Source organism: Engystomops pustulosus, chromosome 6 (assembly GCF_040894005.1).
Source record: "Engystomops pustulosus chromosome 6, aEngPut4.maternal, whole genome shotgun sequence".
In the NCBI taxonomy this organism is placed as follows: Eukaryota; Metazoa; Chordata; class Amphibia; order Anura; family Leptodactylidae; genus Engystomops; species Engystomops pustulosus.
In genome coordinates this window covers 139889082-139901686 of record NC_092416.1, presented here as the reverse complement: position 1 = coordinate 139901686, position 12605 = coordinate 139889082, and positions in this window count along the sequence as shown.

The following is a 12605-nucleotide window of genomic DNA, read 5'->3' as shown; positions in this document are numbered from 1 at the left end:
TATTTAGGAACTGCACAGAGGACACTGTCACATAATTATACATAATAATAATAATCTTTATTTATATATAGAATAATATAATATAAGAATAGAACAATAGGAGTGAGGGCCCTGCTCACAAGAGCTTACAGTCTATGAGAATAAGGGGTGATGCAAGAGCTTACAGTATATGAGGATGAAGGGGGGACACAAGAGCTTACAGTCTATGAGGATGAGGGGGTGACACAAGAGCTTACAGTCTATGAGGATGAGGGGGTGACACAAGAGCTTACAGTCTATGAGGATGAGGGGTGACACAAGAGCTTACAGTCTATGAGAATAAGGGGTGATGCAAGAGCTTACAGTCTATGAGGATGAGGGGGTGACACAAGAGCTTACTGTCTATGAGGATAAGGGGGTGACACAAGAGCTTACAGTCTATGAGGATGAGGGGTGACACAAGAGCATACTGTCTATGAGGATGAAGGGGGAGCACAAGAGCATACTGTCTATGAGGATGAAGGGGGGGCACAAGAGCTTACAGTCTATGAGGATGAGGGGTGACACAAGAGCTTACAGTCTATGAGGATGAGGGGTGACACAAGAGCTTACAGTCTATGAGGATGAGGGGGTGACACAAGAGCATACTGTCTATGAGGATGAAGGGGGGGCACAAGAGCTTACAGTCTATGAGGATGAGGGGTGACACAAGAGCTTACAGTCTATGAGGATGAGGGGTGACACAAGAGCTTACAGTCTATGATGAGGAGGGGGTGACACAATAGCTTACAGTCTATGAGGATAAGGGGGTGACACAAGAGCTTACAGTCTATGAGGATGAGGGGTGGCACAAGAGCTTATAGTCTATGAGGATGAGGGGGTGACACAAGGGCTTACAGTCTATGAGGATGAGGGAGTGACACAAGAGCTTACAGTCTATGAGGATGAGGGGTGACACAAGAGCTTACAGTCTATGAGAATAAGGGGGTGATGCAAGAGTTTACAGTCTATGAGGATGAAGGGGTGACACGAGCTTATAGTCTATGAGGATGAGGGGTGACACAAGCGCTTACAGTCTATGAGGATGAGGGGTGACACAAGAGCTTACAGTCTATGAGGATGAAGGGGGGGGGGGGCACAAGAGCTTATAGTCTATGAGGATGAGGGGTGACACAAGAGCTTACAGTCTATGAGGATGAGGGGTGACACAAGAGCTTACAGTCTATGAGGATGAGGGGGTGACACAAGAGCTTACAGTCTATGAGGATGAGGGGGTGACACAAGAGCTTACAGTCTATGAGGATAAGGGGGTAACACAAGAGCTTACAGTCTATGAGGATGAGGGGTGACACAAGAGCTTACAGTCTATGAGAATAAGGGGGTGATGCAAGAGTTTACAGTCTATGAGGATGAAGGGGTGACACGAGCTTATAGTCTATGAGGATGAGGGGTGACACAAGCGCTTACAGTCTATGAGGATGAGGGGTGACACAAGAGCTTACAGTCTATGAGGATGAGGGGGTGACACAAGAGCTTACAGTCTATGAGGATGAGGGGGTGACACAAGAGCTTACAGTCTATGAGGATAAGGGGGTGACACAAGAGCTTACAGTCTATGAGGATGAGGGGTGACACAAGAGCTTATAGTCTATGAGGATGAGAGGGTGACACTAGGGCTTACAGTCTATGAGGATGAGGGGGTGACACAAGAGCTTACAGTCTATGAGAATAAGGGGTGATGCAAGAGCTTACAGTCTATGAGGATGAAGGGGGGACACAAGAGCTTATAGTCTATGAGGATGAGGGGGTGACACAAGAGCTTATAGTCTATGAGGATGAGGGGTGACACAAGAGCTTACAGTCTATGAGGATGAGGGGGGACACAAGATCTCACAGTCTATGAGAAAAAGGAGGTGATGCAAGAGCTTACAGTCTATGAGGATGAAGGGGGGACACAAGAGCTTATAGTCTATGAGGATGAGGGGTGACACAAGAGCTTACAGTCTATGAGGATGAGGGGGTGACACAAGAGCTTACAGTCTATGAGGGTAAGGGGGTGACACAAGAGCTTACAGTCTATGAGGATGTGGGGGTGACACAACAGCTTACAGTCTATGAGGGTAAGGGGGTGACACAAGAGCTTACAGTCTATGAGGATGAGGGGTGACACAAGAGCTTATAGTCTATGAGGATGAGGGGGTGACACAAGGGCTTACAGTCTATGAGGATGAGGGGGTGACACAAGAGCTTACAGTCTATGAGGATGAGGGGGTGACACAAGAGCTTACAGTCTATGAGGATAAGGAGGTGACACAAGAGCTTACGGTCTATGAGGATGAGGGGGTGGGACACAAGAGCTTACACTCCATGAGGATGAGGGGGTGACACAAGAGCCTACAGTCTATGAGGATGATGGGGTGACACTAGAGCCTACAGTCTATGAGGATGATGGGGTGACACTAGAGCTTACAGTCTATGAGGATGAGGCGGGACACAAGAGCTTACAGTCCATGAGGATGTAGGGGTGACACAAGAGCTTACCATCTATGAGGATGAGGGGGTGACACAAGAGCTTACAGTCTATGGGGATGAGGGGTGACACAAGAGCTTACAGTCTATGAGGATGAGGGGTGACACAGGAGCTTAGAGTCTATGAGGATGAGGGGGTGATACAAGAGCTTATAGTCTATGAGGATGAGGGGGGTGACACAAGAGCTTCCAGTCTATGAGGATGAGGGGGGACACAAGAGCTTACTGTCTATGAGGATGAGGGGATAACACAAGAGCTTACAGTCTTTGAGGATGAGGGGGTGACACAAGAGCTTACAGTCTATGAGGATGAGGGGGTGACACAAGAGCTTACAGTCTATGAGGATGAGGGGTGACACAGGAGCTTACAGTCTTTGAGGATGAGGGGTGACACAAGAGCTAACAGTCTATGAGGATGAGGGGTGACACAAGAGCTTACAGTCTATGAGGATGAGGGGTGACACAAGAGCGTACAGTCTATGAGGATGAGGGGGTGACACAAGAGCTTACAGTCTATGAGGATGAGGGGGTGACACAAGAGGTTACAGTCTATGGGGATGAGGGGTGACACAAGAGCTTACTGTCTATGAGGATGAGGGGGTAACACAAGAGCTTACAGTCTATGAGGATGAGGGGGTGACACAAGAGCTTACAGTCTATGGGGATGAGGGGGTGACACAAGGGCTTACAGTTTATGGGGAAGAGGGGGTGACACAAGAGCTTACAGTCTATGGGGATGAGGGGGTGACACAAGAGCTTACAGTCTATGGGGATGAGGAGGTGACACAAGAGCTTACAGTCTATGGGGATGAGGGGGTAACACAAGAGCTTACTGTCTATGAGGATGAGGGGGTAACACAAGAGCTTACAATCTATGAGGATTAGGGGGTGACACAAGAGCTTACAGTCTATGAGGATGAGGGGGTGACACAAGAGCTTACAGTCTGTGGGGATGAGGGGATGACACAAGAGCTTACAGTCTATGGGGATGAGGGGGTGACACAAGAGCTTACAGTCTGAGGATGAGGGGTGACACAAGAGCTTACAGTCTATGGGGATGAGGAGGTGACACAAGAGCTTACAGTCTATAGGGATGAGGAGGTGACACAAGAGCTTACAGTCTATGAGGATGAGGGGGTGACACAAGAGCTTACAGACTATGAGGATGAGGGGGTGACACAAGAGCTTACAGTCTATGAGGATGAGGGGGTGACACAAGAGCTTACAGTCTATGAGGATGAGGGGGGTGACACAAGAGCTTACAGTCTATGAGGATGAGGGGGGACACAAGAGCTTACTGTCTATGAGGATGAGGGGATAACACAAGAGCTTACAGTCTATGAGGATGAGGGGGTGACACAAGAGCTTACAGTCTATGAGGATGAGGGGGTGACACAAGAGCTTACAGTCTATGAGGATGAGGGGTGACACAGGAGCTTACAGTCTTTGAGGATGAGGGGTGACACAAGAGCTAACAGTCTATGAGGATGAGGGGTGACACAAGAGCTTACAGTCTATGAGGATGAGGGGTGACACAAGAGCGTACAGTCTATGAGGATGAGGGGGTGACACAAGAGCTTACAGTCTATGAGGATGAGGGGGTGACACAAGAGGTTACAGTCTATGGGGATGAGGGGTGACACAAGAGCTTACAGTCTATGAGGATGAGGGGGTGACACAAGAGCTTACAGTCTATGGGGATGAGGGGGTGACACAAGGGCTTACAGTCTATGGGGAAGAGGGGGTGACACAAGAGGTTACAGTCTATGGGGATGAGGGGGTGACACAAGAGCTTACAGTCTATGGGGATGAGGGGGTGACACAAGGGCTTACAGTCTATGGGGAAGAGGGGGTGACACAAGAGCTTACAGTCTATGGGGATGAGGGGGTGACACAAGAGCTTACAGTCTATGGGGATGAGGAGGTGACACAAGAGCTTACAGTCTATGGGGATGAGGGGGTAACACAAGAGCTTACTGTCTATGAGGATGAGGGGGTAACACAAGAGCTTACAATCTATGAGGATTAGGGGGTGACACAAGAGCTTACAGTCTATGAGGATGAGGGGGTGACACAAGAGCTTACAGTCTGTGGGGATGAGGGGATGACACAAGAGCTTACAGTCTATGGGGATGAGGGGGTGACACAAGAGCTTACAGTCTGAGGATGAGGGGTGACACAAGAACTTACAGTCTATGGGGATGAGGAGGTGACACAAGAGCTTACAGTCTATGGGGATGAGGAGGTGACACAAGAGCTTACAGTCTATGAGGATGAGGGGGTGACACAAGAGCTTACAGACTATGAGGATGAGGGGGTGACACAAGAGCTTACAGTCTATGAGGATGAGGGGGTGACACAAGAGCTTACAGACTATGAGGATGAGGGGTGACACAAGAGCTTACAGTCTATGGGGATGAGGAGGTGACACAAGAGCTTGTATAATGGTCCAGCCAAAGGGACTGTGTTATTAAAAATAACAAATAAACATGTAATGTTAACTCTTTATGGGCGTTCCTGGAAATGTTCACATTATTAGCCAAACAATTTTGACATGTACACATAAAACCGAAATTACAGCATAAATAATAATACTAAACCCCAACAAACCATGTATTTTCCAAAAGCAGACTCTTGGCCTATTTTCAAAATTGCATGAAGGAGTTTATACAGTAGACATAGGCGCCTTCCTGCAATGTTGATTCAAAGTGTAAAATTTTATGCACAAATATGGATGTAAAAATAATCAAAGTGAGCAGATGTATGCTCTACTCACACTAGACGTCACTCAATATTGTGCTAGGAATTTTGGAAATGAATGGCTTCCGCTAACTGCTATTATCTGCTATATGACTGATAATTATCACATGTGCCAGCCACAATGCCACCATAACAGTAACGTGTATTGGTCCCCAAAACAGTTGTAGACTCAAGTGTCGAATAAAGCCTAGCCACAACCAAGTCCAGTAAACACAAATAGGGCATTCAACTTAACCATGTTCTTTTATAGAAATAAATCAGAGAATTATGCCCCACGTAGGGGATATATACATTATCCACTACACATATTGTAGTTATATTATAAGTTTTACATTTTGACTTAAAAGGGTTTGCCCATGAAAGAAAATTCTCAAATTTCCATCCCCTAGTAATGTTAGCACAATAAACATCATTTTTAACCCTTTTACTGCTGTGATGGTCAGTGTAAAATTTCCGGGTGTGGGCGGAGACTCTCTAAGCAGACACATTGGGGCTCATTTACTAAGGGTCGCGCTGCTCACTTTTATCGGACTGTTCACCTTTCTTGTGGATTACACGGCTTGTTCAGGTATTTAAAAAGTGTTTGCGCTGGGATTGTGTCGCACATGATCCTTATGTGGTGCAGCTGCACTGGCTCCATGCGACACAAATTAGGGGGCGTGTGGTCAGACAATCCGACTGAGCGCGGATTTAACTTTTAAATTGTGTCGCAAGCCCAAGCACTTACATGCACCACTAAGAAGCGACACATTCATGATATCGTGCGCACAATCTTAGATTACCAGGGTACTATGTTTATTTACACTTTCATTTACCTTCTGAACATTCACTTGTATCTGACACATAGAAAGAGAGAAATGGGACAAATCAGAGATGATGAGATGCGTGAGATGCATATAAAACACAATAACACTCTCCAGCTCTTGCTACATGTCAGCTACGCACACATCAGATCTGATGTGCCTCCCCGGATAAGAACTTATCTGCCTGTAGCTTGCAGCTGCCGACCCTAAAGTCAGAAGATCCAGGGTCGGAAACCAGGGGCAACTGAAATTATGTAGAGCAGGACTGATAGAGACAGGTTGGAAATATATCTGTGGAATGCTGTATTTTTGTGAATAACAGTGAATTAGAGAATGTGTTATTTTGTACATTTAAGAAACTTGTCTTTGTGGGAATGCCCCTTTATTACAAGTTCCTTCTTCCTCCACACTCCTTCCTTACTACTGATGCTTACCAACGCAGGTTTGATTAGGTAACTATTTGTTATCTGTGACCAATCACCTTTCACAGGAAGAACTTACTGTTTTATCTTCATGATCATGTCTAAGACCCATCACTGATAGCAAAATAATAGCCCCTAATAGCCTCATGTAGATCCTATGTGTCAGCTGTGTCATCCTGACATTTGCTTCTGACTCATTAGTCACCTACAATCTGATAACAATGTGTTTGTTCTAATGAACTTGATGGATCAATTGTGGATGTTGTGTCAGTGAGAACATTGACTTGTTCACAAGGCGCATTTCCTAGTCTAGAACTCAGATGATGACGTAGGCGTGAAGTGGGGCTCAATAACCTTTGATCACCTCATCTTTGACTGGCTCATTGCAACATCTTGATTCTTTGTTTTTTCAACCGTTCAGTTGTACATTTGCTGGGATCATTGTCCTCATGCATGATTAAGTTCCACCGTAGCTTTTGGATAAATGGCCTAACATTTGATTGTGGAATACTTTGGTATACAGATGTGTTTATGGTCAACTCGGTGATAGTAAAAAATTCTTATTTTCTTTTAATGAGGTAACTTTTATTAATGCATTGGTCCAGAGACCCACCTCCATTACTTGATTATAAATCCTCCACACCTTCTGCAGCAGGTACAATGTTGGATAACATTTCCCCCTACGGCCCAGCCTTCCAATAAGGCTAATGCATCCCGAAGTGTCTAGCCACCAATGGGCACCCCTTCTCCCCTTCCAAAGAACAACCACCAAAATGCTGACATTGCGTGGCGTTATAATATGCCCACACATCCAGCAAAGAAGACATCCATACCCAAGGAAGATAAAGAGCTTTTTCCACATCTGAGTCCTAGAACGCATCCCTGTCATCATGGGGGCTAAGTTCAAATGAACATAGTCCAAAATAAACCAAGTAATACATATCCCAAATTATTTAAACTGCTCCACAAATGGAATCCCCCAGTCCTGAAGTTGGCAGGGATAATTTCGGAACAGTGGCAGCAGAGATGGCTTTGTCCAGTTAATTTGTAAGCCCAAAAAAATCCACAAACCTAGCAATTAAATTACCACATGTAATGACCCCTGGATGTCTGAAAGAAACAACATATCATCTGCGTACAACATGATTGTTCCCCACCACCACCTTGTGCTTAAATCCACCAATACCAGTATTTGTCTGACCATGCAAGCCAAAGACTCTATGTCCAATGCAAACAGCAGGGGCGACAGAGGGCATCCCTTCCTTGTGCCCCGCTAATGATGGAACAGTTCTTATATGGCCCCATTCGCCCTCACACTAGCCACCGGCGCCCTATAGAGTATGCGGACCCACCTAATGAAATTGGGACCAAACTCCACTTTGCGTAGTACTGCCCACAAATAATCCCATTCAATGCTATTAAATGCTCTGGCGGCATCCAAAGAAACCATCGCAGCCTTGACTGTAAATTTAGGAGTCAGCGAAGATAATTGCCGTAGACTTAGAGGGTATAAAACCAGACTGATTTCTATGTACCACCGTCCAAAACTTCAATATATATTTTTATGTCCGATGTGAGGAGGGACATCGGTCCATAAGAGTCTGGCAGGTAAGTCTTTTCCCTTCTTTAAAAAGTACCAAAATTAAAGCGTCATAACAGAAGGCTGGAAAGTTGCCCTGATCAAAACTCTCCTTTAAAATTTCCTTTATTATTGCCCACCACTGTGGCAATAATATCTCTCCAAATTCTTTAAAGACCTGACATGGCAGGCCAACCATTCCAGTTGCTTTATCATTAGTCATGCTGCCTACTTTACCACCTGCTTTAACTCCTCCAAAGAAATCGGGGATTCCAAAAATTTTCTCGACCTCAGTTCCAAATCTGGGCATAGTTATTTCCCCAAGAAAAGATTGCAACTGTGCTGTGGAATAGTCCGCTCTAGTGGAGTGTAGCTGTCTACAAAAAGTCCCAAACACCTGTAGTATCTATAATCAATCTTCCCCAGAGTCTTTCAAACCATACACATCAAAGCTACCGGAGGCCTTTAAATCCCACCGGCACATGTGCGCCGACATAGTGTATTTGATCACCGCCCCATGTGAGGTCATCAGGGGGTGGCGATCAGTTACTATGACAGCCAGCAGTCTAGACCCCCAGGCCTGATGGATATATTAATCAGTGAGCATGAAGGGGGTAATATCAAAAAACGGCATCCATTTCTTTTGGACCTCAGCAAAAAAGTCCTGAGAAATAGGCAATACTCACTCCATTGACATTGATATCATTCCGATCCCGATCCATGCAAAGAATGCTCTCATGGTTGTTATAATGCAGCAGCTTGATGAGTACCTGGCGCGGTGATCTGCCTGGCGGCCCCGGATTGGTGGGCATGCAGTGAGCCCGCTCTACCGCGAACAAGGGAGTAAGATTCTATCACCCAAAAATTTCCAGGAGCCATTTCTCAAAATAATCGTGCGGGTTCTGCCCCTTCACCTTCTACAAAATACCAACAATTCGTAGGCTTTTTTGGTGCAGCCAGTTTTCTAGATCAGCTTTTGCCTGGAGAACTAAGACCGCTTGTGACTGGTCACAGACCTCTTGCCCCAGAAGAGGGAACTCCTCTTTCACTTCACTTGTATTCTCCAGTGGTTCTTTTGGTCACTTTATGTATATCAGCAAAATGTCCTCTTTCAGACTAGCCACCCGGCCTGTAAGTTTCAGCAGGGTTGATGTATTATGCAGTACAGCCCTTTAAACATCTGCTAGTATGGGCTCAGCAGAAGCTTCAGCCTCCAGGGACCCTCAGGGACATCCTTTCCCCTCCTCTGCCATGTCTCCCTCTGTTTTTATAGCTTACACAACCCTTTTATTCTTTGAGTTGGTACAATCGCTGAAATGACAAATTTATATTTTATTATCTTTTAATACATTTTAAATGTAAATCTTCTGTACAAAAAATTCTTTATTTTGGCGTATTCTGACAACAATAATGCGTCATTTTGGAACATGCTGACATTTTCATTGCTATCATTTTGAGGACTGTATGATATTTTGATCACTTTTTATAAAAAATGTTATGTGGGTGGTGAAATGGCGAAAAAGTGGCAATTCAGACATTTGGATGGGGGTTTTTTCCATTATAGGGCTCATTCTCATACAGCTGGGTCCAGCTACTTCAACTCAAAACAAGACACAAAACTTTCCTGATTGATTAATTGGGGGATATTTATCAGGGCTTCTGCACCACACCAGTGGCGTAAAAGCCCTGAGATAATTGCAAATGCTAGCTTATTGCTAGCACTTGTGATTATTTCCCCCTTTCAGCCTCCTCCACGTCAGGGGAGTGCGTGGAGGATGATGCGGCCAGCTGGGGGTTGGGCATGGCCATTGGTGAGAGTGCCGGCAGCCGGCAAATTTTTACTGGCCTTGTTTATTTCAGTGCCAGGCCCTAAATGCTGCACAGGGGGCTGGCAGGCTGTATACTACTGGGGGCTGGCAGGCTATATACTACTGGGGGCTGGCTGGCTATATACTACTGGGGGCTGACTGGCTGTATACTACTACGGGCTGGCAGGCTGTATACTACTGGGGGCTGACTGGCTATATACTACTAGGGGCTGGCTGGCTGTATACTACTGGAGGCTGGCTGGCTATATAGTACAGGGGCTTGCTGGCTATTTACTGGGGAGGCTGTGACCAATGCATTTCCCACCCTCGGCTTATACTGGAGTCGATAGGTTTTTCCATTTTTTTGTGTTAAAATTAGGGGTCTCGCCTTATACTTGGGTCTCCATCCTAAATCTTTCTCTTTAAAAAGCTCTGTATGTTAGGTTTATTCCTGTTAGAGGAATGGGCCAGTCATAACATAAATACCGTTTAAGAGGCCCTATTGTAGTTGAAATGGCACAAGATGATAAACCATAATTTCCAAAACCTGAAAATCCCTATGATTCTCTGACACACGAATGTTCCAAGATTTGATGTGTCATCTGCTTCAAATAAATGAGGCAGAGTCATATAAGCGCTCAATGAATTCTCCTTCGCTATCAATATTAGGATGTCGATGACACTTGATTTCCAACATGTCAGAAATCACTGAGCTCATGTTCCCGGCATCTCATATTTGGGGCACAAGATGTGATCCTACCCCTTGAGTTGAGGCTATTGCAGGCAGGGTAATTATCTAGTCATTGTAATCTCATACTATGCTCCTGTAGGAAGCAGCATAACTCCACACTGTGTATGAAGAGCAGAAGGATGGATGACGTTATTCCTAGTTAGCAGTAAATAGGACAATGATCTCCTCTCCGGAGCTCAGCAGATCCCATTATATTTGGTATGTAGTTCACCAAAAACCTCATTACGTTCCGTCCATTAAACCATTCCATCACTTGTGACCTTGCTCCTGAGCACCAGCTACTTCTCATCTCCTCTCACTGACAAACATCCAGTCCTTGCCTGATCATCATTATACCCCAGATTTAACCCTTTTATATTTTGCATTGTCATGGAATATATGCAGGATTTAGGTAGGTTTAGGCTCTCATAAAGATATATGAGATATCTGTAGATGGTCTCATCAGTGTCCTGGTGCAGAATTGGCCACCGGTAGAGCCAAATACATCAGGTGGGTGGAGCCTCTTGATGTATAAGCTGCTGCCATGGTCAGGACTGGGGTTACATCAAGCCTGAGGGTGTAGCCGCGTTATGGCAGCGAAACGGCCGTAGGGTATCTATAGGGCAAGGCGCAATATGTGTAAAGAGGGATAGTTAGAATGGACAGACATTCCAAGGTTTTTATAAGGAAGCAGTTATGTTTTTAGTACAGCACATCCTTTTGCTGTAAATGCTATAAATTGTATATATATTATTTCATAATTGTATATAAAGCATATAATAAAAATATAAATGAGATAATTGTAAAAGAACACTGATCAAAATTAGCTAACACTTTTAGATACCTGCAAGTTATTGGTCATAATCTGGCACCTGGTGCCAATTTCCATAATGACCTGACAAACCCTTTATAACTGGCAGCCTAACTTTCGAGTTTTCACTGACTTTGCAAAAATTTTGTGCCATTTCAAAGTAACCCAAAGAAACCCTCTGGTAGCAAGTTATCCAGATGAAAGCCAAAGAAGTGACTATCAGCTGTAGTAAGAATAGTTGTTCGTTCCAAGTCTGTAATTTCTAGAATATTGCATCTTTATAACATCACAAACTCATTCAAGTTCCCCAGAAGGCTGGTCACCCTCATAGTATCATAGTATATAAGGCTGGAAAAAGACGCAAGTCCATCAAGTCCAACCTTTAAGAATTAAATAAATGTTTTATCCCCATAACCCGTGATATTTTTTCTCTCCAGAAAGTCACCCAGGCCTCTCTTGAACATGTACATAGAGTCCGCCATAACAACCTCCTGCGGCAGAGAGTTCCATAGTCTCACTGCTCTTACAGTAAAGAACCTTTGTCTATGTTGATGGAAGAATCGCCTCTCCTCTAGGTGTAGAGAATGCCCCCTTGTCCTGGTCACAGGCCGAGGTATAAAAAGATCTTTGGAGAGATCCTTGTACTGTCCATTCAGGTATTTGTACATTGTCGTCTTTTTTCTAAACTGAATAATCCCAAATTTTTTAATCTGTCATTGTATTCTAGTTTCCCCCATTCCCCTAATAATCCTGGTTGCTCTCCTCTGCACCTGCTCCAGCTCTACTATATCCTTTTTATACACTGGTGCCCAAAACTGTACACAATATTCCATGTATGGTCTGACCAGTGATTTGTATTACGGCAAAACTATTGGACAGATTTACTTACCCGGTCTAGTCGAGATCCAGCGGCGCGTTCTCCGACGCTGATTTGGGTTCTGCCGGGATTCACTAAGGTTGTTCGCCTCATGTCCACTAGGTGTCGCTGCTGCGCTGAAGTCCGTCGGGAATTCACCTCCTCTGTCTCGATGTATGTGAGTGATATTTTTGAGACACAAATTTTTCCTTAAATTCAGCGGTTTTTCCGAATCCATTGGGTTTTCCAACGGCCATGCCTCCCGATTTCTGTCGCGTGAAAGCCGGCGCCGATGCGGCACAATCCGATCGCGTGCACCAAATTCCCG